This window comes from Lissotriton helveticus, chromosome 6 (genome assembly GCF_964261635.1).
Source record: "Lissotriton helveticus chromosome 6, aLisHel1.1, whole genome shotgun sequence".
Lineage (NCBI taxonomy): Eukaryota > Metazoa > Chordata > Amphibia > Caudata > Salamandridae > Lissotriton > Lissotriton helveticus.
Window position 1 is genome coordinate 945,977,779 of NC_136067.1, and position 27,405 is coordinate 946,005,183.

The window sequence follows — 27,405 nt, forward strand, 5'->3', positions numbered from 1 at the left end:
TTCAGCACCACATCCCTTCATTATAAAATGAGAAAAATATGTTAAAGGATCAACATTTTCAAATCATGCATTGTATTTAGTGCATATTTAATGATAAATAGTTTCTAGAAAAACTTTTCAAAGCGTTATTGTTAGAACCGAGATCCCTGGTTGGCTGAGGTAAGTACCTTAGGCCAAGTTAGGGACCCTCACTTCCACGTCAGGAAAAAGAAGCCCACCTTCTCAGATAACCCCTGCTTACCCACTTGGTAGCTTGGCACGAGCAGCCAGGCTTATCTTCAAGACAAATGTGTGAAGTATTTGCAACCATGCTCCCAGTGACCCAATGGTGACACCACAAAAGGACTCCACACGATTTTCATATGAAAACAAGTATAAGTTTATATAAAAAGATATACGATGAGACCACACGATAAAAATCCATCATATGCGTATTTGTAATATACCTACTGGCCAGTATTAAGTTCAGCCAGCTCTTGTAAGATCTGGTGGTATCAATGAGCAATTCTAGGTGATCCTATGCAGTCCTAATGCAAGACTATGCAGTTCGAGAGGGCCAGAGCTAAGTGGCTTAAACCAGTCGAGAGGGCCAGAGGTAAGTGGCTTAAACCAGTATGTAAAATGTTGGGCGTCACAGATTATCGTGCTGCATTACGCATCCTGAAAACTGACACTTCCTCCTTGACGTTAATATGCGGAGTGTCAAAATTTCTGGGCTGCGCCTGGCTGGTGCGAATAAAGTACCAGGCAAGAATGCAGCAGGTCCCAACATTTGATGGACTAGTGGGTGAAAGACCGGTAAACTGAAAATTGAATGTCGTCCATGATTACTGATCTATAGCTGCTATCCTACTCCTATTGCTTATTTGCACAGTGCTTTTTTATTATTGAGTGTACATAATTCCTATTTTTAATCTATATATATTGTAGTTTTTTTTAATGGCTGAGAAACGATTGAACATATGTTTGTTTTTAAATGGCAATATTACTATGGATTTATCTCTTCGTCATGCTTTTATGATACATTTTTTATCGAATAAAGCTTATCTAATACTATGCAGTTCGTAATGCAAGAATCAGGCACTTGGCAATGTAAAAATAATGCAGTTCGTGATGTAAACTAATGCAATGCGTATTACAACAATCAGGCAGTTCGTTATGCAGAAATAATGCAATGCGTAATGCAACAATCAAGTAGTTCGTTCTGCAAACTAATGCAAATCGTAACACAACAATCAGGTAGCTTGTTCTGCAGAAAAAATGCAATGCGTAATACAAAAATCAGGCAGTTTATAATGCAGAATTAATGCAATGCATATTACAACAATCAGGTAGTTCGTAATGCAGAATTAATGCAATGCATAATACACTCCAGCACCAATCACTGTGCTTGAGACGGTCTCTCTGCCCCTCGTACTGACCCGCGGTCAGTTTCTATCACAATATGCCCCCAACATGGATCTGGTGTAAACCACAGTGCAGCTCCACGCTCGGGCCCCGGTACTGCCACTCCTTGGAACGTACGGGCCGCGATACGACCTGGAACAGAGGCTTGTGCTACCAGAGGGGAGAGGCAGAGAGCATCTCTCTCCGAGCCCGCACCCTACCCCAGGCGCCAACACACCTTACCTGGGGGTTGCGACCTCGCTCTCCTCTCTGCCTCTCGATACTTGGGCCTCCGATGCGACTTTGGTTGATTCCGGGCTAATGAAGAGAACGAAGATCACGCTGCAACAGGGCACACGGCAACAGCGTTGCTGAGACTGCCTTGAGCCTCGGGAGTGCAGGGTCACAGGGCACTCCTCTCAATGGTCTCAGGCTGCACGAAGAACACACAACCAGCGTCGCTGAGACTCCCTTGATCCTTGGGTGCACACGGTCACAGGGCAATCCTCATAAAGGTCTCAGGCTGCATGAAGCACACGCACACAGCGTCGCTGGGACTCACATGGACTCCTGGTGCCCCCGATCACAGGGCAATTCTTCCGAGGGTGTCAGGCTGCAAAATGTACACGCACACAGCGTTGCTGAGACACACTTGAACTTCTGGTTTCCCACGATCACAGGACAATTCTTCCGAGGGTCTCAGGCTTCAAAAAGTACACGCACACAGCATCGCTGAGACACTCTTGAACTTCTGGTGTGCACGGTCACAAGGCAATCCTCACAAAGGTCTCAGGCTGCACGAATCACACGCACACAGCGTCGCTGAGACCCACTTGGACACCAGGTGCACAATATCACAGGACAATCCTCACTAAGGGCTCAGGCTGCAAAAAGCACACACACACAGCGTCGCTGAGACTTGCTTGGACTGCAGGTGCCCACGATCACAGGGCACGGCTTACGAAGGTCTCAGGCTGCAAAAAGCACATGCACACAGTGTCTCTGAGACATTTCTAGAAACTGTTATGCTCCTGAGTTTCCACAACAGGGAGCCAGCTCACCTCAGGCCCTTGGGGTTTCGTTACTTCAGTATACAGCAAACAAAGTCCTTTCAAGCAGGGGGACACAGCACACAGAGGGGTCGAAAAATTTACTCGACCGCTCGCAAATGCGAGTGAATTTTATGAAGGACGAGTCAGTTTCAAGGCCTACTTGACCGGCCTGGAGAGTGCTATCTGGGAGTGGTGCAGTAGCATGAGAAGGCTCTAGGGTCAGCATGATACGAGTGCACATACCACCTAGCATAGTGGTGGTGATGCGGTGCACGGTGAAAGGCTCTAGGGGGCAGCATGCATGCTACACCTAACTTAATGGTGGTGGTGTGGTGCGCTGCCTATTGTTTCTGTGGGTGCCAGGGCCGTCAATCTTGTTGCGCGTGAAAGCGCTACCAATGACGGCCCTGGCCTGCCCCTGCGCCTTGCTGCTTAAAGTGCAGCAGTGTAGTAACACACCACCACACGCTCTCCTCGGTGGAGCCGGGACTCGGGACAGAGAGCAGGGCGATTTGGCCTGCAGAGGTGAGTCGGTTTTTTACACCAAAAGCTTCTATAGCGAACAGGGAAAGCAAATTAATAAACGTTGGCAAAGATAATGAGTGTAATTTTGCATTAGTGCTGTAAGAAGACCGACAACTTGCATTCACATCCTTTCGTCAAGAGCTCTGTCAAACGAGGCTGAGCTGACTGATCCGATCCGCTGAGTGGAGTATCCACGCTTTGTGTACATGTCACCCTTTCCCCGTCCTAGCTCCGGCTCCCTCCCTCCAACCCCACGATAGGGGCTGATTTATATCATGGGCGTTCAGAGCTACCGCCATGCTTTGTGTACATGTCACCCTTTCCCCGGCCTAGCTCCGGCTCCCTCCCTCCACCCCCACAACGGTGGCTGATTTATATCATGGGCAATGATGCGTTCAGAACTACCGCTGTTGTGTTTTTAAATAGCAGTCAAAAGAGATTACACCAAAGAACCTCGGCGCTGCCAATCAAATTAGTCCGGAATAAATTAGAGGAACATTTGCATAACAGCAATCACTAAAGGAGAGCGGCGCAGAGAGTGGTAATATCCTGCCTGTTTATCTCGTTGTGGAGTGCGGCATCTTTAATCCTTAATTAGAGCATTTGTTATCATTCTACCTCTGTGTCCACGTTTGTAGCAGCTTGCCTTTTCCTGCCACACTATGTTCCGAGTGTATTTTATTGGTCCTTGAGCATAATGAGGTAATATTTTATGTGAAGAATTTTTTTGTTATGGGTTCTGACAGGGTGGAGTTCTGAACATTGGTAGGACTCCCCATTGTAGAAGATGGATGAGCCTAGCAGCCCAAACATAAGTGAGATTTATCCACTCTCGGACAAATGCAGCTCTTACCTTCATAACCTTTTTTTAAAGTAAAATTTCTCTAAAAGAATCTCGGGCACCTGCTTCCTCCTGCACAGTTGGATGGCAGAGTTACCTGGTAGCAAGGCTAGCTGGTACGATTCCACTCTTTCTTCCTCCACCAAACATTTCCTTTCACTTGATTTCACTTGTTTTTTATACTTGTCGCCCGTGTTTTCTCTTTGTCACCTTCTAAGTATCGTTCTATTCTGCCAACTTTTCCCCTTCCTGCCTTTGTGCTGGGTCATGATCTGATGACCAAAAAGGAAGTCCCCATCACTAAAAAGAATTTTCAAGTCTCTCTACCTACCACCCCTGGCACAGCCTATCTTACTGTTATTACCACACCCGAAAATCTTTTCAATCCTGCACATTGTCTTATACATTATATGGATTTGTCTTCGTTTTTCTCTTTTTCGGAGACAGATAAGGCCACCTACAGTTCCTGCTGGCGGATCTGGGGCTGAGTTTCTGTCCCGCTTCAAAAACAACATGGTAAGGTCTGTCTCAATAACATATTTTTTAAATTTTAAGTATTTCCCTGCTTTAGGACTAACGTGCCTAGGTATCAACAAACCTCAATGGAGAGTTAGTGACCTCATGTTTGCTACTAAACGTGCCTTTTTATAGCAGTTTTTTGGCATCTCATTTAGTGATCCTCTCTAGCATGGTCATTTTTTCAAATTCACATAACTAGTCAGTGTCTGTCTTCTCGCAGTATGTATGACGCCTGCCATGTGCATACCATCTCAGTGAGTCTTCTCTTTATATACATAGGTTCTCAATCAGTCTCCTCTGTCACTTCATAGGTCTGTTACAGGTATGTTAAATTGCGAGATTAACTAAGTGACTGCTGTAAACTTTGGGCGACGTAAAGTTAAATTTTCTGTTTAGTTTATGAATAAATCTGTCATAAATTTGATTTACTCAAATACACAAGCACAGACAATGCCAGTAGATCTGACTAAGTGACTTTACAAGAATGTTGTATGACAATGTAAAGTGTTACGTGCAAATAGCATGGGAATGAATATGCATTATGTGGAAGCAAATAATTGTGGAATAATATTGAATGACATTGGTGTAGTTAAAAGGTCAAATGACAGTTGCCCTGTCAAGCAAGTCCTAAACTGTGCCCTTGAAAATGCAATCTCAGGCTGCTGCATAAGAAAACAAAATGATCACCACTGTGTAGAGCAAAAGCACTTTTATTTGTGGATGCCCACATGTTCTACCTAATCAAAACATGTACTCCTGGCTCCCAACATGTGGGCAGAGCCAAAGTCCCTCTCTAGTAATGCTCACATAATTGCCTGGTGACAGCTACGTTGTCAAGCCAGACCATAAAAAGTCAGTGACGTACACCTGTGAAATAATACACGTTGGGGCGGTTTATTACTCATTACCCTGGGGCCAGTGGCGTTGCAGCTGTATGCCTTTATACATGTAGAGATGTTGCAAATTTGTTAAGCCTTTTTTATTTACAATTGTGCTGGCAACGCTGCCCGATTCACTGAGTGGATCACTGCTGACAAAATCTTGCATGAGGGGGCCACCATTATGTAATCTTGACTGATATAGTAACTATTACATCACGAGAAATATTAGTGCGTGGGATAATATCTAAGCAGCTCTTATTATGGAAAATGTTTGAGACCCTTGCTCTTGATTTACTAGAGACTTAATTTTTTGGTAAAATTAATATGGATAACTTGGGGTCCTGCTGATTTCTTTAGAGGGTTCCTCCTCTGGCACATTCTACACAGGGTGACTGTTGCCTTATTTTGAATGTGGTTATGTCAAATGACAATGCGGGACGCTTTTTCTCTGATGTACATCATTCTGCATCGTTCACAGGGCAGGCTTAATTATTACGGATTTTCAGTCTGTGCAATTTGTTTACAGTCATGCTGTGCCCATATAAACTGTTTTAAAAAGGTTTCCTTTTCCCGGATGAAGCGCATGTGGAGAGTTTGATTTGGCTGTTTGTGTTGCAGAGCAGGGTTTCTATACTTGCACTTAAACGTCCGAACTTCTGTCAGTTATCTGAAGGTATAAAGGAAATTAAATGTCTTCCCAGAGTTTATAATACTGCTTAATTTATGCAAGTTGCATTAGAACATTGTGTGCTGAATGTACTATGCTGTAATTTGTGAATATTTGTATGTTTCCCTCATTTTCATTGCTTGATTTTGCTCACAAGAAAGTGTCACCATCGCTTCTAAGGTACGGATTGTGCAGATTGTGTGACTGCTTATTACCACACACCCCCAGTTTCCCCCAAAAAATTAAGTTTAGGCCCAGAGTTAGGCTTTGGGAGGGGGGAGCGTGAGCTTCAGAGACATGATCGTAGATGTTGTTTCCATAAAAAGATAGCGCAACACAGCCTCAGCTGTGCTGCTAGAATCCACAGGGAAGACTCCCAATGTCACATTAAAACTAGAGTATTTGCTTTGTCAGTGCCTATTTCTAAATGCCCGGAGTACGTTTTAGGAATGATTACGGTTGTGTCCAGATCAGAGAGATCTGGTAGCTTTTATTTTTACTGCGTGTTGGTTATTAGGGATCAGGATTTTCTAATATGTGACAGTACTGTGCCTGACCGGAGACTTTTTAACTGCCATGTGCGTGCCTTCCTGGCTTAGCAGAGTTTGTTGAGAGGGCTGGGAAATTTCCATAAACGTGACTTAACTGAGAGGAGTGAGCTTGCACAAAGCAACTCATGAGTAGCAGATGTTCAGAAATTAGTTTGTTTCGCTGACATAAAGGGCTGCAAATGCACAATTTGGCCCCATTATTTTACTGTTTTTCTTTCAGAGACCCCTGGGTGGGTTGAGCTTGCTCACTCACTGCCCTCTGGCCAACAAACAGTGCCCCTGTAGCATAGTCTTGGCTTTGGAACCTTATAAGTATTATTGCAGCACAATTAAATATCCTTGGTGCAACAACATCAACTGCCATTTCGTTAAACACTTATAAGGTCCCAAAGACGAGACCTATTGCCTATGCCAATGCTTAGACCATCTCAAAATTGTACTGAGAACTTTTGGGTTTGCACCACCGCTTTGCATCCATTCATCATTAGGGTAGCATTAGAAAAATGTCAAGCGTCACTCCTGTCTAGTGGATCCTGACTGTAAGTTACTCATTCTCAGTGGGTAAGGGAGCCAGTACAGTTGGCGTGTTTTTTAATGCGAGCGCTAATAAGTTTAAGCTGAGTGGATTTCTTTTCAGTTCTGACTTTAGATGAAGTGTCAGGCAGACCTTTTAATTTTACTGAACAGGTATAACCCTGCCCCCATCTGCATACATATTAGAACCCGCACTTCTCAAGAGCAGACTAGTCTCGATAGTGAGTTATTTCAGTTGAAAGCACTGGTGTTGCACATCGTTCATTGATTAGAGCCCATTCCAAATTGGGGTGCTTTTGTGCGAACCTGAAAGTGCCAGTGAGTTACAGATCTGATCATGCAGTTAAGTAATTGGAGCATGATCTTTAATTAATTATTGAAAGCAAATGTTAAGCCTTTAGTAGTTTGTACAAACTTCATGTTATTTTAAATTAGTTACAGTTATTGTTTTTGATTCTAGCTCAAAGCGGACAGAAGCAGTGCTGGCTAAAAAACTTGTGAGGACAAGGCAGCCAACAGGCAGAGAGTGCAGCTGCAATGGCAGCATCAGGTTGTGGTTGGGAAAAACCACTGGAGCTAAAACTCCAATGAATAATGCAGGAGAGAGTTCAGCAGTTGGGAAAAGGAAGTCATTAGAAGAAATCCACCAAAAGCAAAGGGAGTGTGATCAAACAAAAAGACAGAGAGTTGTACAACAGAAATGGCTTGAAGATTTCAATTGGGCAGTGATTAAAGAACAGGAAAGTAACGGAGCTGTCCTAGTCGAGACCAGTTTTAAAAAATCTCAAGTTTTTTATTGTGGAGTTTGCAGGAAATTTCCTCATCTCACAGATACTAAGTCTTCCCTATATGTTGGTGTGACAGAAACATTCAAAAAGGGAGACGTTGGAATGGCACAACAAGACAAATCACAAGAAAAATGCATATTACATGAAGCTGCAATTCAAAACCCACAGGAGACCTGCATAGCCAAATCGATCACAAAAATACATGAAAAAAATATCGGGCACTTAAGCATTTTATATAATACAGCCTATTATCTTGCAAAACAAGGTGAGGCTTTTATTAAGTTTCCAAAACTCTGCACACTGCAGAAAAAGAACAATCCTGACTGGAATTTCGAAAATTATACGAATGATCATGTTTGTAATAGCAATTTCCGAGACCCTAAAAATGACAATTCAATCCCAAATAGAAAATGCTAGGTTCCTCAGTGTTCTGTCAGATGGGTCAACTAACAAAGGAATTCAGGAACAGGAACTGATTTATGGACGATTCGTTTGTGAAGGCACACTTGTTACCCATCTGTGTGACATTGTCAGCATGAAAAACTCCACTGCATCCGGAGTGAAAAATGCTATAATGGTTGGCCTGGAAAGCATGGGCATATCTCTGGATATTCTGAGCCAGAAATGCATTGGTCTGAATACAGATGGAGCTGCTGTGAACCTCGGTACTAAATCTGGTGCTGTGAAGCAGCTACTGGACGTAGTCTCCAAACATCAAGGATGGGACAATTGCAATCACATTGCAGTTGTGCACTGTGTTGCTCACAATCTAGAGCTTGCTGTGTGGGATGTTAAAAAAAAGAGTTCATGCATATCCAAATTTGAAGAGGTGCTCAAAGGATGTTTCAAACTATATTATTATTCACCTAAGCAGAGAAGGGAAGAGATAGCTGATATTCTGGAAGAGCAGTTACAACATTTTGGTGGCTTACAGCAAATCAGATGGGTAGCAAGTCAGCCCAGGGCAGTAACAGCGCTTAAGACAAACTGGGAATCTACAGTACTTCATCTTGATCACCTTGCTACTGGTAGTGATGAATATTCAAACAAAGACAAAGGATTGCTTCATGACATGAAATCGGAGAAGTTTCTTTATTTCTTGCACTTCATAATAGACTTCACAGAGCTGTTTCAGCAAGTGTCTAAGGCATTTCAACAAGAAGACAGTCTTATTTCTGAAGTTGCAAGAAGGGTCGAGGTGCTTCAACAGAAGCTAATATTGCTGAAAACAAAGCCAGGAAAAGCACTAACACAATTTCTATTGCTTTTTAAAGATGGAAATTTCGCAGGGGTCCTGTTACTAACACAGGCAAAGCCTGCTAGAAAAGGCAGCTCTAATGAAACTAGTGTCAAGGAAGACACTACTGAGTTAATAGAGAATGCACTTTCTTTTTATAAGTGACCGCTTTCTGAAGCACATCTCAGGAAAGCCGCATTCTTTGTTTAACATTTTTGATTTTACTTTGTGGCCAGATTCTGTTGAAAAGATTAGAGGTTTTGGGGATCAAGAATTTGAGGACCTTGTTACGTACTACAAAAAGGTACTTACTGATGAAGAAATTCAGTCTGCCCCTGGAGAGTGGCTAGATTTTAAACTGTACGTCTTTCATCGGATGACGTCGCATAAGCCTGTATCCCTCTTCACTCAGCTATTGAAAAAACGCCGAGAAGAAGTTAAACATGTCCTTCCAATTTTAGAAATCATGCTTTCCAACAGTCCAACAACAGCAATATGTGAACAGGGGTTTAGCAGCATGAACCGAATAAAAAATTAGCTCCGTACGTCACTTAAAAGTGACACCATGTCTGCTTTAATGCGAATCCAAGTAGATGGGCCGGAGTTAGACACTTTTGATCCAAACCCAGCCGTTTTGCATTGGCTTTCAACGAATCCAGGAACAAGACATATCATGGGCCACAAACATCCTTGTCAAAACAACACTGTTACTGAGTCAGAAGATAGCGACTGAGTTTATTGCTACTCTCTATGTTCAAATCAGCACCATTTTCCTTAACAAGTGTGCATTGCGTTTTACCATTCACTGTTTAGTGTCTGTCAATACTTCTGACAATTTGCCATGGCGGAGCAGCTGTTTGTCTCCTTTGGAGACACTCACCCCCAGTCACAGACCTGGGTTGAATCCATCATTGTTCTTTAGCTCACTGTTCGCCACCCAAGTTCAGTACTGGCTATATGGAAATCAGTCTTGACCCCTGTGCCTCATGGGAACAGTCCAGCCCAAACTGCCAAGCCAATGGACTCCTGACACGGGCCCTGGCACTTTTTTTAATACAAATTAAGCACTGCCACAGCTACAGCAATATAAACGAAACTTTGAGGACTTGGCAGTATAAACTAATTACAAAATGAGCTACATTCTGCCTCAAAGCTGACGAAGCGCTAATGCAAATACAAGTGGACAGCTTGAAAGTTGACACTTTCATCCAACCCCAACAGTAGTGCTTTCGCTGATAGGAAACACTGGACAATGACAATCTTGACACAGCCTTCCTGGTCCATGAATATTCAAAACTGTCCCTATTTTGAAAGAACAAGCACTTGATCTTGGGCCATAAATAACGATGGCTCAGTCTGTTGCAACCTTGATTGATACAAGTACATTGGTCCTGTTGCACAAAGTTATTTCAAGACAGAATAGCAAAAGGAAGGACAGAAGGCAGCTATCTGAAGAACGCAACCCTTAGCTTGGAGCATCAGTTTCCTCACTAACAAGTAAGTGCCAGCCTGATATGTTGTCTTACATGTTAAAGTTTATAAGGTATTTTTTTGCCATGTATGTTCGCAGAAACGTTCACCACGGCACTTTGATACACACATAGGGAGGTAAATGGGTGATAACTTAATAAAATTTGCTGTTAATTTGGTTGGCCAACATTTTCTTGGGTTGTTGGCGCTGCAAATGTTTTGAAAAAAATTCATATGCGATCAATTTGTGGGTCGAGTGCATTGCTGTTAGGTCGAGTAGAAAAGTCTACTCACTCGACCTGCAGGTCAAGTAAGATTTTTTAGATTTGTCGAGCCCTGACACAGCAAAGTCCCTTTAGCCTCTTCCTTGGTTAAAACAGCAAACTGCAATCCAGCCCCAGAACACACAGCACAGTCCTTTCCTTCAGTCTCTTAAGCTGTTTCTTCCTTGGCAGAGGTTCCTCTTGACCATAAAGTAGTGTTCAATCCTTTTCAGTCTTGATCATTCCAACTCCAATTCATAGGTTCAGGGGTATCAACTATCATACTTATACCCCTTAATGTCTTTGAAGTCTTTGTGTAGAGGGGGGCACTGACCCCTGTCCAAACCAGTTCTGGGTGCCTCCCTGCCAGTGACACCCATAGTGGCACCCATAGTGCACTTTACTAGTAACGCAAACATACCAATCATGGACAACCAATTACCATTACACTTTATACAGGGAGCACTCACACTTTGACACTGATCAGCAGTGTCAAAGTGCCTAAAGCATCTAAGTTGGCAACACCATGTCAGAAAAAAGGTCTAGGGGGAAAGCAAAAAGTTTCGAGAACTTTAGCCAAAAAGGGCCAAGTCCAACAGTTATTAATAAACAGGTAAATTCTACAATTGATTTGAAGCTTTTTATTAAAGGCATGCCAGGCTACAGTCAACTTTTAAGCTTTTTGTAAATGTCAGGGTAAGGTCAACTTTTTAGCATTTTGTGCATGTCTCAGCACGTTTGGCTTAGGTGCTTGTAAAATGAAGTTTGCTTTATATTTTTGAGGCCTAGTACTAATAGGTATCAATACATACTGCGATTTGCACATTTTAATGTCGTGTCACTTCAATATAAATTGCACAATAACGTTTCAAATGTGATTTTAACTATATTATTTTGCATTTTAATAAAAACTTTCTTTCAATTCCCCCCTCTGCTGGTTATCTTAACCCTCCCACTTTCACGTGTAACTTCTTCTCAAAGGGCACTCTCATCATCAGTTGAGTCTGGTCTTTTTCTTTTCAAACTTTTGAATTGTAATGACTTTCTATTCTTGTCATTAAGATGATCATTTAATGCTAGTTCTTTTTCCAATCCCTTGCTCATTTCCCTGTTCTTTCACCTGTTAATGCAGTATCTACAGCCTTTGAATAATGCAAATAGGAAAAGTAAACCAAGACCTATAATTATTATTGGCATAAGTATAGCTTTTAGGATTCCTTCACCTGCAGTTGCGAACCAATTTTCAATTGTGTGTATTACCTCTTCATAGTTTAAAAAAAATGCTAGGTGTTTCTAAATACTCTAACTAAGGTTTTAAGTCTGAAATGTTCTTTGTAAACTTGTGCACTTTCTTGCTCTCATCGGGTTTGTATGAACAGCAATGCTACGTTTTCAGCATTTGGCAGACCACAAATTTCTCTACGGGTGAGATGTATAATGCTAAGCGGTTTTGCAAAACCATGGATCTAATTCCTACAAGCTCAGTGTTGACAGCGAATAAACCTCCAAATGTTATAGTTGTCAGCTTGTCAACAACTCTTGACAGTTTTTTAATCTTTCCATCATTCAGTATGACTAATACAGGTGGAATGATTGCACCAGAAATATCTCCCACTAACTGGTATCCATCCTCTGTACAACAGGTGTGTCTGTGTGCTGGTGTCATTGTTAATACATATATACTATAGACATGATCCATCTTCAGAAACAATATAGCTAAATAACAAATACCCTCCCAATCAGCAGGTAACTGGGAGTAAACGTCTTGTCCACAAACAAAATAAACTCCTGGAATTGCGGTTTCTTCCCCTTGTAAAATGTGCCATGTGCCTCCCATTAATTCAGGTGTATATTCACAGCTACTAATTCCCACATATCTGGTTCTTGTGTGTGTTCTCATTTTGTAGACACAAAATCTCCCTTTTTGTTATCTGTCTAACTTCAGCTTTGAGTAAACCCTTTTCTTTACTGAATCATCTTTCTTCCTGCAAACATTCTTCAGAACCTCATTTTCTTGATCCTTGCTATGTGAAATGTTACTGTTTCTTTGCTTGAATTTCATGATAAAGACTTTCTCTAGTGTTCTCCTAAAACAGGATAGTTTGTTCTGGTAATACTATCTATGGGCATTGATGGTCTAAAATAATACCAAGCTTTGTCGATTTCTTTCCTTGTGGGTGTAAATGCATGCTTTGTACTAATGGTACTCTGGAAAGTATTAGATCATGGTTAGAATAAAAGTATTCAAAAATGTTTCGCCTTTATACAAATATATGCAATATACTACTTGAAACTGCGTGTGGCAATGTAATGTTATGATAGAAATTGTCTGCTGCTAATAACAGTCAATGGATGCAGATATAACAATCTTCTGCCTCCATAGCTTGCATATATTCTTGCATTAACCTAGAATAAACAGAAGTTGTGCAAACCATGTCTTTTGTATCTTGCAAAATATGCTTTCAATTGATCTTCATTTGTTGTGTGTGCAAATGTGACAGTTGCATTAGTAGACCTAATATTTTTTATGGGGTGTTAATTAGAAACCTTACTAACACTATTATAATCATAAGTATTGATCTTACGAATATTGAACACATTATAATCTTGCATCTATTTCTAAGGCAACACATGTTTGTCTAAGATCAAATTGTTTTAAGCAAGGTATACAGCAACAACTCCGGAGTTCAATTTAGAGTTTTATCCAAATATTCTCCTTGCAAAGGTTTTCAAACAGTCTCATTTTCATAAAGTCTTTTTGAATTCAGAATATTCGTGACAACCTTAGCCCTACTCCGTGTTCATCTAAAATGCTATCCCTACTCTTCTACTGCAACCTTGGACCTAGGTAAATCTTCTTAAAACGAAAAAAGAATGAATATTTTGAATTCAGCCTTTTAGCACTTTTGAAGCAGTTTTCGTCTTTTGAATGTCTCTCAGAAGTCTTTATCAGACAATCTTATCCAAATGTTTTTGAAGTGATGTCATGGAGGTTTAATCAGTTCAGTTTTCACATCACACAGTTCATCCATTGATATATTCAGTACTTTGTTCATGTAGTATGTCAATTCAGGTGCAGAATACCTTTGCAAAGGCACTTGCACTCTTTTTGAACTCTCAGTCTTTGTTGATCTTCCCCTGTGTCACTTCCACTGCTCTACTCTGTCTTCTCAGTGATAGTCAGTGGTATTAGATTAACTGATATGCTTGTTCTCAATCTCCTTTGATTGCAGTTTTGTGGCCATTCAACTTTATGGGTGACTCTTCTTATTTCAGTGCTTGTTCCTTCACCCGGATCCTCTATTAGTACCCATGCCGTCTCAGTAGTCTTCTCAAGTTGAGGCTTAGTACCTTCTTCTTCATCAAAGACCTCAGTGCCACTCTGTGAAATGACAACCACTTGATTCAGTGTAACAGTTTGCATTTCTTCTACCCTTTTTTCTCCTTTCTGTTGTTGTGATCTTGGTATCTCTGCTTTCTGTTGAGGCTCAGCTTGTGCAGTCACCAGTGTTTGTCATTCAGGCTCATAAAACACAATTTCTTCATAAGGATTTCTCACTCTTCATGTGTGCAATGCATGCACCTAGTTTGGGACTACAGTGTATTTAACAGCAGTGTTTATGTCCAATATCACCTTGAAGGGGCTTTTCCATCTCCGTTCCACACACGTCTTCCGAACATGGTTTTTGATCACAACCCAGGCCCTCCCCCCCAATTGAGGTTGTGACACTGTTCTCGAAGTGGGTCTTGTGTAGCAGCTGCAACCTGTTGAGAGACAGAATGCACCACATCATGCAATAATTTGCAGCAATCGAGTATCATATCATCTTTGAAGGTCACAAGTGCACTTGCAGGTATAGCAGGCAGTCTCATACCACGTTCCATAAAGATCACCTTAGGCGATAAACCAGTCTACCTATCAGGGATGCTTTGAATACTCATCAGCTCCAAAGGCAAAGCATCAGGCCATTTCAGTGATGTTGAGGCACAACCCTTGGCCAAATGAGGCTTTATGGTTCCATTGAGCTGCTCAACAATACCAGAAGTTTCAGGTCGATATCTACAGTGAAAACTCTGCTCAATTTGTAATTCTGCACATATCATCCTCAGGACCTCATTGTTAAAGTGTGCCCCTCAATCTGATTTCAGATAAACCTGGTAAACAATTCTCGCAATAACAGTTATGCTACAGTGAGACTGTCATTTCTTCTAGTTGGATAGACCTCCACTCATTGTGAGAAGATGCACACTATGACCAGGACATATCTCATTGTGTCGCAAACATGCATCTTTATAAAGTCTATCTGTAGTCTATTGAGGGAACCACCTGATCTCCCTATGTGATTCAGAGTAGCAGAGGTTCTTCTCCCTACATTCCTTTGTTGACATGTCACACAAAGATATAACAATTCGGGTGGAAGCATCCTACATCTGGGATTAAACCATTTCTGCCTAAATAAACATTTCATTGCAGCTCTCTCTAAATGTGGGAAGTATTGTGTCATTGGAAACAACAGACTATCAGGTAACACTGGTCTCCCAGCAGCTGACATTCAATTGTCATTTGTACTTTTCTCACATCCAGCTCTGATCCAACATTATTGTTCTGCTTCTGAAACATTTTCTTGTACCTTTTTCAATTTTTCTCTGATTCACATGTGAAAGTTCCATTAAATGTGCAGGCCACTAGTGCACAATACTGTGCAACTTCATTGGCATATCTGTTTCTGACTGCAATGTAACCATTGCCACTTAGGTATGCTGCACATTTAACCACAGCAATTTCAGCGGGCAACTGCATAGCTTTCAAAAGAGTTCTCACATGCTCCCCTTTTCTGATTGGAGTTCCAAAGGATATCATGAAACTTCTTTGTGACCGTATTTACCCCAAACCATGGACAACACTAAAGCCATACTGACTATCTGTAAATATAGTCACTTTTAAATGGGCTGTCTACATGCAAGCTCTTGTATGGGTAACAAATTCTGCAACGTGTGCTTAGGTAATACCTTGAAGCCATGAAGCTTCCACAATATCATTGATTGTGCAGACAGAGTAAGCTGCTCTCATGATACCTTTATTGTTTCTCAAACATGATCCATCAACAAAAATTATGTAACCGGGCTCATTCGGGGGTTCATCGTTAATGTCGGGTCTTGGCTTTGTGCATAAATCTGTGACATCTAGGCAATCATGTTCAACTTAATCACAAACAGTGTCAGTTATAGGCCATACATTTTATGGGTTCAAAATCTGGCAACATGTCAGTCACATTGAAAGCAGCCACTATTTGTTGTTTGTACTTTGTAAGCCTACTTTGAGTCATGTATTGTTTTTTTTTATTCTGGTCAGCAAAATCTCCACATTGTGTGGGACCATTACAGTTACAGGGTGTCCCATCACTATGCTGTCATTCCTCTAGATACTAACACCTACTGTTAGTGACCACTTTAAGGCAACTGAGCAGTCCTGCGGCTACAGGGTCAAGGGTTGTCAAGAAGTAAGCCACTGGTTTTCGAGCGTCTCCATGCATCTGTGTAAGCACTGAGAGAGTGCAGTCCTGTCTCTCACTGCAAAACAATGTAAACTTCTTTTTGTAATAAGGTATTCTGACTGACTGGACATGACAGAGACTTTCTCCCAGCTCTAGGAGAGTTTTCAAGCAATAGTTGTCTCAAGGAAGTGGATCAGGCACATCTTTGTGTGTCAGCCTCAGTAAAAGCTTAGCAGCTAAGGAAAAGTTTGGCATCTACTGTCTACAGTAGCCAACAATTTCCTGACTTCTCTCTGCATTCAAGATGGATTCATCATAAAGAATTGTTTCTACCCTCTCTAGTGACACCTTTTTTGTTCCTTTCTCAATGTTGTGTCCAAGATACTGAACTTCATTTTGACAGTATTGCTTGCAACTTTCCTGGAGACACCTTGTGTCCATTCTTAGCCTGGTGTTTAAGAGTGCAATTGTATCTCTTTTACAGGCTTCTCATGTCTCTGATGCCACAAGTAATTCATCTATATATTACACTAGTATTGATTTGTACGGAATCTGCAATGACTCCAGATCCTTTTTTTAGATCTAGTCAAAGATGGACCGACTCTATATATATCCTTGTAGGATTGGGCACCATGCCAAAACTCTCTACTGAAACACAAAGGAAAAAAGGTATTGACTATCCTCGTGCAGTGCCACTAAGAAAAATTCTTGACAGAGATTAATAACAGTAAACCATTCTGCAGTGCACGGGATCTGCAAAAGTATAGTGGGTGGATTTGGTACCATGGGGTAACATTAAACAACAATGCTATTCATTTTTCAGAGATCCTGCATAATCCAATATTTACTATTAGGCTTCTGTAAACCAATGATCCAAACGTTGCATGGACTCCCAACCAATTCCCTCAAAATCTCGTTGCTCAGCATGTCTTCAATTACAGGTGTTATTCCTACAACTGTCTCCAATGTCAAATTGCATGGTGATGTTCTTGGATACACTACGTTTAGTTTTAGCATGACTCTAACTAGTTCCACACCTTCTTTTAGTTCAATGTCCTTTCCTGTCAAATCTCATACTTCTGAGTTCACTGTTTCTTTCAAATCAAGAGGTGACTCTTTACTTGTTTTAACTTGGAAAAACCCTACAACTGAATCCTGTCAGGTCATTTTGAACTCGACATTCTCATCATGGGACGGAAACCCAACAACGTGCAGTGTGCAGTAAATTGTGCTATTTAACTTGTGCAACAAATCTCTTCCTAGCAACTTTACCGGACTAGAGTAATAAACTATAAACTGATCATTTTCCTCGAATGAACCTATTTTTAAAGGAACTTTCTCTGAAACTGGGATTGTGATCTGGTTATTTGAAACTCCTACAACTTGGATCTTCTTTGGCGAGAGAGGTAGGTCTGGGACTTCAACTGTTGTAACAGTGGATCTAGTAGCTCTGGTATCAATCAGAATTGATATGGGGTGGCCATTCAGCTCTCCTTCTATGAATGGCCCACTCCGGTCTACCTCCAAGACTTCCCCAAGCACTCAATCTTCCTCCCCCCTCAGGTACCTTCATTGGGAATTGTCAGAGCCAAAACTATCATCATCAAATACAGGCAACTGTTGAAATGTGTTCTGATTTTGGTTCTGGCAGGGGTTTACATTTGCCTTGGGTAACTGGTATAAATTAAACCTAGGGTTTCCCATATTTTGTGGGACCAGCTAATTGAACTCTGTAACTTCTCTGTAAAGGTAAACCTTTTGAAAGGTCAACATCATACTTTCAGGCCAGATCAGCCAATTTATCACGTGTGATTGTTGCACATCCTGTAATATCCTTACTCGGTTTAATTAATTCTTTCTCCTGAAACTGGTTCAAATGTTCAAGATCTAACATCCCCGAATAATGCTTCAAGTTCAACCTTTAACTTTGAAACAGTTAATGGTCTCTTCTTTTTGGGTTCTGGTCTAACTTGTCATTCTGCACTTCCTTTCTAAGTCCTGCTGCTTTCTCAACCTATTGAGGAAAAACTCCACCCTCAAACAAATTTGCTTCTCCCTGTATTATCAGTGTTGTAAACGCTATCCTCCCTCATCTGTCAATGATCGAATCTTTTGAGTGGTTTCCAGTCAACAATTTGTGAATGTCAGGCTTATTGAGCTTCTAGAGTTGGGACAATGTTTACTTGGGCAGTCAAGTGTGGGGCAGTTACAACTGGGGCAGTCACAAATGACCTACGCACTGTATGTACAGTTTCAATCTGATATTATTGTACCAGAACAGTCATATTAGAAGCAATAATCTGAGGTGTGATAACTGTCAGGGTCTGAACAACAGACGGTGGGGCAATCTGGAATGTCTGAAAAGGTCTCCCAATCTGTATTATACTTGGTTCAACAAGGGCAGGAGCCTCTGTAGTACTTGCAATTTCATTATTATCGCCTCTAGTGGTGAGGGGTGTCACATAAGGTGAGGGATGAACAGCTAAAATTTCTTCCAAAATATCATCCCCTGAATTACTATCTGTCTCTCCTTCTTTTCATCCTATCCTTTGTGATTTTCCTGTGTCTTAGGGCCTAATTACGACTTTGATAGTGTTGGCGGGCTACCATGCCACTTCCCCGCTCCCACAACACCAAAGTTGACCTTCGCCCAGCAACCTGATTATGAGTTACCTCATGGTCTGGTGGGCGGGGCTTTGGTGGTCCTGCGGCGGTGCAGTTCTAAGACCCATATGTGAGCCTTAGAACTGAACTGCAAAGGGAAAGGCAAAACCTGTTCCGGCACAGCACAACATGTGCCCCCCTGTATTTACCCCCATTAACAGAGGCACCCTTACATTCCCGATGTCACACTTTTCATGGCAGCCTCACCTCCATGAAAAGTTTGGAGGTCTGGAAAGTCGTATTATTCTTGGCGGTGCCGCAGCATCACCGCCAGCATATTGCTGCCCCAGACCACCATGCCACCACAGAGGGATCACGGATCACCAGTGGTTCCAGCTGTCCAATGGCGGTCCGACTGCCAAAGTTGTAATATGGCGGTCAGACCGCCACCCCTGTGCCACAGTGAGTTTGGCAGTCCATGGACCACCAAACTCATAATCAGGCCCTTAGTCTTTTAAAATTTCTCAAGTGTCTCAGTGGTAATAGCTGGCTACAATCTAGCTTCCCTCAACTATAGCTTTCCTCCATCTCTGCTGTGATTCATCTCATCGAGTATCTGCATAATTACGAGCACTGTGTCGTCATCAACCAGCCTCAGCGCGAAAGCACTCTAACCAACCAATCAAAGGGCAGCACACTATGACGTATGATCTCACTCCTTGCAGCAGTTCACCATCTTTTCCAATTTCTCTTGTACAAACAATTCTACAACTTTTAAGCAACAAAAATAAACAATCTTTGGGTTCTCTACTAAAGAAATCAAAGGCAATTCATTAATTGGAATATTGAGGTTTTTACACCTTCCAACTTTTCACATAAAAAGATTTTCACATTTGCAAATGAAATGTCAGCCAGCGGAAAATCACCCTAATCACTATAGTTTCACCCTTTGCTCAATCAGGTTCTGCCAACATCAATCAATATTAGTACAATCACAACAATTTATGAATGACCCTATTCAAATTTATGTAGTTGACGGTACCTCACGCTCTGAACCACAAACCTTTAGGAGATAAGAAAACCATAAATCGATATCTATTAAGTGCAGTCTACCTTCTACATTTATCTCAAAATCCCGGGATCTTAGGCTATGCCAAGACTGATAACTCTTCATTTTCTTCACAATAAAAAATTAACATATAACTTAATCAAATCATTCAACTCTCACACACCAAATGACTTCTCAATAAACATGAAAAAATAATCACAAACCACAATGCAACACCCTATCAGTACTCACACCTCCAAAACAGCAACCACCTTCAAAAATAGCACTTTGACAGTCTTCAAGACCTGGGCATTCGGCTTTGGGATTTGGGCACTGTTCTAACTTAGGCAAGTATTTTATAGCTCTGTTACTAGATTCTGCTGGAGCAGGAATCAATTTAAATATAAGTGGTTTAGCATCTCTATCTCACACCAACAGGGTTGATCCCTGCTCAGGTGTTTATTCTTACTTTTCTGCCACAGACCTTTGCCTTCATTTATGATAAGATCAGGAGCTAAGCATCACAAAAATCATAATTACAATACTATTTCTAAGTTCAGTCAACTAGGAAAGTTTGGATTAGTTTTAAGAGTATTATTTTCATTAAAAGATTTGTAAGTTCTATTTTTTTTTTAGTTAGTTAAATGTATCAGACAAATTACAGAATTGATCATAAAAATATGGTTAGAACAAATCATAATAAAAAAATCATTCAGCGTGTTTGTTCCCTAAAGAAAGGAATCCCTATTCTAAAGAATGGGGTGAAAATGGTGTTAGCAGGAACACATCAGAAGTTCGATTTTAAGAGGCAGGAGTGAGATAGAGCATGAGGCTCAAAACTCAATCAGTCAATAACAGCTGACCTTCACATATTGAGAGGTGCACCAAACTCAGTAGAGTCTCAGCAATAAAGTAAAATAGTAATGCAGTAGAGGTAGCAAATCAGGTCGGAAAAGGGATGGCAAATCAGCCTTCAGCATTAAGCCTTTAGCATTCAGCTTCAGTGCGGACAAGTGGTATGGGTAAATGTCTGGAGGAAAAGCATGGGAAAAGTGTGTTAACCTACTCTAGGAACTTTAACTAACATAAACAGTTGAAAAGAAATGTTTCAGTTCATGTTATGTCTTCTTATTCTCTCATTAAATCAGCTTTTGGTTTTCTTCTCTGAAGAGACTTTCCTCTTCCTTTCTCAAGATTCCACACAATGAACTCACAAAGAATTATCACAAAGTATGAAACGTTATTAAAACTATGTCTACATATAAGGCCTTTCGATTCTTAGACATCCTTTCCCATGGCATGACCATATTTTTAACCTTCTTTTTTATGTTAAATATTTTTATCAATTTATTCCCCACTAGGTTCCACTAAGAACAGAGCAAATTACAAATACATGATGTAAGTGTTGTCAATTCATTAGTATGTTGGGTCAGAGAGATAAAACATTCATGCTTGGATAATAGTCTCGGTACAGTGCAGTGAGACATGATTTTAAAAGTGAGCATTCTGAAGGGGATGTTTAAAGTGATACTATAAGCTAAGACCAAAAAAAGCAGTACTAGGCCTGGAGCGGCTATCACCCTGCCCCAGCTATAGCCTCACATGACAAAATCAGTGTGGGTCAGAGAGAAAAAAAGGACCATTGTTCCAAAATTCCCCACAGACCAGGACTACGGGGATACTTTTTTTTGGGGTAGGGCTAGAGTAATAGAGGGCACATGCTGCATCGTAATGGCCTGATCACCATTTAAGGGAGTATGAAGCGATCACTCCTCACTGGGCGGCAGTTGAGATTTGGTCCAAGGTGAAAGTGGAGCCCAAATCTGTTCGCCCCTCATTCTGGCTTTCTTTCCCTTACAAATATATAAACTAATTTCAATATTATAGTTCAACAGTTGTCGCGGGAGCCAATGATGAAATGCGGGAGGAAGTGATTGGCCATGTCGAAGCAACAGAGAGGCAGACAACTGTCATCACTAGAAAGGCAAAATACTGTCCCGCCCTGGCGGCCATGTCTCTGTGCATACCAATAAAAGTAGCTGGGGAGTAATTGTTATGTCCAGACTCAGTTCCGTATTCATAAACTTGGTTATTTTGGATTTTAAGAGATTGAGAGCCGGACAAAAGCGAAACATGTACACAAAGATCTGACTCATGACAATTACATCATGACACCAGGGGCAGCTCAGGCCGACACTACCTCTGTTGTGTGTTGATTTAGATGCCCGTACATAGGTTTACTGAATCATGTCCTTATATTGGCACAATTCGCATTGCCCTTTTTTAGGCATAGAATCCCAGTCCTTATTTAGGCATTGGCCATGCAATCCAAATACCGGCATGGTTACCTACATCCGTCCATCCCACATCACAATGAGTTCTTAAAAACCAGACCCTTAAGTCATTGGGACATTCCCTGCTTGGATTATTGATTTCTCCAAGAACTCCTTTATTATGCATGAACAACTATTCCTTAGGGGTTCATTCATGACGTCTTCCTCTGCCAGACTTTACATCAATGCTAGTATTCCTAAGTACCTTCCAGGTATAAATATACCTTCACTTGCCATGGCAAGTTACGGCTGCATACTTGCACGACTCGGCTACACAGCTCGCCATGGCAAGTTCGGAAGGAATTCGAGTCCCCGCCTGACGCACTGACCAGGCGCTGTCCTCCCTGCTCTCAGAGATTCCAGCTTCCAGTGTGCCGACTCCCTTCGCGGGGTGTTGGAGTTTGAGATCCGGAAAGAGATTCCTACCTCTCTCATTCTAAAGTATGGAGCTGACTAAAACCTAGAGGGACTCTTGGCATAACAAACTATAGCTTACCATACTATAGAAAACAACAACTACTTCTTACCTCGTACATCACTTAGGTTAGGTACACTGGGGTAGAACTATTTAGAAGCACCAGATGAGCATACACATTTTTAGCCTGTGTTATTTATGTTTGTATATATGAATATATGTCATAGCTAAAAGACCATGATATTGCAGTATTATTTCTTCTTACTGCTTACGCTGTACATTTTATATCTTGCATACTGTCTATCGATTGTAACAGCTCATATCTCTTGCGCGAGAAATAAGACTGTTCAATAAATCCTTTTATTGAAACGCCCATCTATCTATTTCTCTGTACCTCTGCAGAAACTAAGCATGCACGATTGACTGAGTGCAACTGTTATCTATTGTTTACACGATTCTGAGACATGTTCCGATTCTAAGGGAAACAAAGTTGTCATGTTTATGCAGTTGTCAGAAACTAATCCCTTCTTGTTCATTCGAGAATTTTCTAGTGACCTCTGAGTTAGCTGGCACATGAAGTAATTAAGTTTAATGTACTCAATAGGAGCATACTGACCTCAGTCCTATGCAAAAACTATAGTGTATATTATTCCAATGCGCAGAGCCTATAAGGGAAATAGGAACTACACTACATGGCACCCAACGGTTTGGTAAGGCACTAATTTAACGCTAGATACTGAAGTAACTCAGTCATGCTTTTCTCAGAGACCCCCTACTCATAATACTCCATAAGACGTCTGGTTTGGGTAGGGTTAATATCCTTCCTAGCTGAGTAGGACGAAAATCCTATGTATTAGCTGTTTGGCTTGTTCAATGTTGAAGGATACAGTGTTCCAAAATATTGTGCACCTTATCTTTGTTCCCTTTAAACTTGTTCTACATTTTTCATTAAACAATGTCCGAGGAAAGTATCACCGGAACCGGTGGAGCTGTGGTCGACCAAGTCGTAACAGCTTTTATTCAAACAGGTTTTAATGAAACCGATGAGGATGTTATACACATTCCTCCAAATTTAAGGAAAGCCATCACTCTAAAACGTATAAATCATGGCCTAACAGCTAGAGGTGGTAGAGCAGTTTTCGTGATAGAGGCACATGAATCTTTTCAGACAGAGGTATTCTATTCATGGAGAGTATTCCCAGAATCAAATCCAGTAACAACAATGTTTCACTTCTACAAAGAAGATGAACCACCTGAGGAATATATTCCTTTCAAGGATGTTGAAATTCCACTCACATACCAGGAGCTTCAGCTCTGGTTTAAAGGCACCCTAAAACATTTCAATCACATTACCAGGCTCGATCCACTAGGTAGACCAGGAGCAGTATGGCCGATTTTAGCCGACTACACACCTCATACTGACATTGAAGCAATGTTGGACGAGGCATTACTTAATCAAATACAAAAACTAATAGAATTACACAGTTAAACCACAGCTGTCTGGAGTTCCTGAAAAGGACTCGATTACACACAATCCTACATCTTCTAAAAAGAAGTGGTAAACAAATAAACAAAATTCAAAATAGAAATGTTCTGAATCTCAAGGTAGGTCTCCTCAAAAGGAGCCCTCTGAAAAGAGGTATAACTTCAGGAATAGGGATAATTTGAAAAAACCTGACAGGTATCAAGATAATGATACACGTTCCTCTCGTATCTTTCAGATATCGTCACAGACATCCGAAAGAAGAGGACGGTCAGATCAAAAAGAAGAATGCGTGAAGTGCAAAGATGATCAACACGTTCAGAAAAACAAATCAAAACCTCAATTCTCCAAGAAATAGGTAGAAGGTCTGAAGATCAGACATACTGAAAATTCTGAGAACACAACTCAAGGACGAGAATGGGCTCAGACAATGCTGGACAGTGCAGCAGAAGTAACAATAGCTCGTCACATCCTGAAAGAACTTCTGAAGACAGTGGACTTGAATGAGTACATACAAGTTGAGACTGTAGACACCAGGGTTAGTTCTCCACAAAAGTTATATAACACTCCGGATGGGGGAGACATATCAAGAAAAGTGAAAGCACTCTTTTGGGCGAGACTTTCAAAGGGTTATGATATACTTCTAGCAGAACAGGAGTGGCCACCAGAATTTGTCAGGTAGTGCCCACATGCAAAAGACATCACTATGCCAGCCTTCTCAAACCATGTTCCAGTACATTTAAAATATACTTATGCCAGGAAATGGGCAGTGGCCCAGGCCCCAGCATTATATAAAAATCATGTAGGGTGGGATGAGGACGCACCTCATCACAAGATCCAGTTAAAAAATCAACAAACTGCACAAAGGCAGTACCCAATTAAGACAGAAGCTAAAAAAAAAAGGTCAGGGAGATCTTAGATCAACTTGAATACCAATGGGTGATTGAAACATGCACATCCTCAATGAACAATCTTTTGTTTCCTGTATCCAAACTAGACAACACATATCGTCTAGTTTTGGATTACAGACACCTGAACTCTTGTTCAAAGACATTTGCAGTGCACAATGCACATAGAACAGCATTAATGAATAACATTGTGCTAAAAAATATAAACCATATTAGACATTCCAAATGGTTTCTTTTGTCAAAGCATAGCACCAGAAATCAGGTACTTAACAGCTTTTTCAATAATGGGGACCCATTTTCACTTTTTTCGACTTCCACAAGGGTTCAAGAACAGCCCGGGGTTATTCTCAGCAAGGGTAACAGAGTTACTACAAATTTATTATGACGAGGCATTGTCATATGTCGATGATATCTATCTGACAGACGATGACCTGGATAGGCACTTGAACAGGGTGAATACCATTATATTGGGTTTCGCCTCTGAGGGCTACAAATTCAAATTCAAGATATCAAGAATTGCCCTCCTCAATGTCCTGTTTCGAGGATATGAGCTTTCAAGTGAAGGTAAAAGCCTGGCAGCCAACTTTTTAGAAAAGTGTGTGCTGCTCCAACCTCCAAAAATGCTGAAAAACGTACAGTCGATTGTAGGTTTCCTAAATTTTGGAAGAACTTACATTCTAAATTATGCAGAAAGGGTTAAACCTCTCTACGAATTAAACAAGCACGATTTCAAAATCAAAAATTGGACATAGGAACACACAGATATCCTGCGTTCACTTCAAGCTGACATGTTAGCAACAAATCACTTACAAACACGCGCAAACATATGCAATTTAGTGATCTGAATCATTCCGGGTCAATGCGGATTCACCTCCTTACCTTTTAATGGAGGTGAAAAAGTACCAATTGCATACAAATCACATTTGTATACACAAGCGGAAATGTGTTTTACATCAACAGAAAAAAATCCGACAACAGTTCAAATCGCTGTAGCAAAAGAAAGAGCTCTAGCTCAGGGGAAGTGCATAATTGTTGTGACTCCAGTACCAGCCGTAGAGGCAGTTACAAAAGCGAGCATTCCGAATGCAAAAGTTTTATATCCAAGATGGATACAATGGGTTAATTCTCTTGCTGCAACAGATGTTGAATATGTTTTTGATCCTTATTTAAAAACACAAGCATTCCTGCAATACGAACACAAATGTCCTCTGCCTATTGAGATTCTTACTCTTGATCAGTATGAATTTACAATTTATACTGACAGGATCTGCACAACCCGCTATGGGAAGTAAGCAACCTTACAGTGCAGCATGCGCGATCGTTAAAGGTCGTATGCACGATGGTAAATTCCGACCAATGGTCACAAAAACACAATCTCTGGGAGATTGTACAGCTCAGCGAGCTGAACTACAAGCATTCAAATATGAATCGCAAATTCCCCACACTTATTGTGTGCGATTCTTTTTACTGTGTTCAATCATATAATGAATATTTACAGAATTGGCTTCAAAATGGATTCAAAGATGCAAAATGTGGCACAATCAAGCATAAAACGCTTTGGGAACAAGTAGTTCAGTTGTGAAACGGACTACAAAACACTCATGTGATACACGTGCTGAGTCATCAACGTGATGGCGTTCACGTTTCAGGGAATTCATTGGCTGATGAAGCCGCAAAGGGGACTGTGCAAACGGCTTCTGTAGCTGCGATCACTCGTTCAAAAACGAAAATAGACAGTGAGATATTATTGTCAATGCTTGAAGCAAAGGCAGCGGTGCAGCGTTACCTAAAAAGTTTCCACTCAAATACTCGTATATAAATGATGCGAGCAACGTTCTGTTTGCTCGAATCCCTTGAGTGGAAAACAGGGTAGTTCCACACATGGAACATAGATTAGGATTAATCCTAGCAGCACATGAAGGGATAGCCTATGCCCATGCAGGTGTTGCCGCCACAGATCATTAATAAAACAGAGATATTGGTGGCCCGGCATTAGGAAACAGACCAAAAACGATGTTTTGGAATGTGAAATATGCCAGAAGATGAAAGTCTCAATAGTGAAATGTCCTGCGCAGATGCCCCTGTTAATTTCAGATAAACCATTAGCTTGTGTTTACCTGGACCACTGTGGGCCCTTGCAAAGGGATGGCAACTATAAATATATCATAGTTGCAGTGGCTTCGTGTTCAAGGTTCCTATGGATGTGGCCTCAGAGCTCAGCTGACGCTCAAACTGTTATAAAAGATTTGCGAGTCTTTATCGGCACATACGCAAGTGGCACACTACACTCTGCCCAGGGTCCTGCGTTTAGCTCTCTGGCTTACAAAGAGGCCATGGCCAGTTTGGGCATAGCATTGCGGTAATCCTCTCCATTCCGACCTGAGGAGAATTCCATTGAGGAAAGG

At 41.2% G+C, this 27,405-nt stretch overlaps 1 long non-coding RNA gene across 3 annotated transcripts in view; it reads right to left on the minus strand.

Moving 5' to 3' along the window:
• Window positions 1–27,405, minus strand: part of LOC144763211 (uncharacterized) — a 168,665-nt gene that overhangs the window by 42,488 nt on the left and 98,772 nt on the right. The window contains exon 3 of one of the 3 annotated variants that reach the window (XR_013596188.1): window positions 11,406–14,479. The exons of the other annotated variants lie outside the window; for them this stretch is intronic. This is a non-coding gene — a long non-coding RNA (uncharacterized LOC144763211). Of the gene's footprint in view, window positions 1–11,405; window positions 14,480–27,405 lie in introns of those variants that run through there. 3 annotated transcript variants of the gene reach the window in all.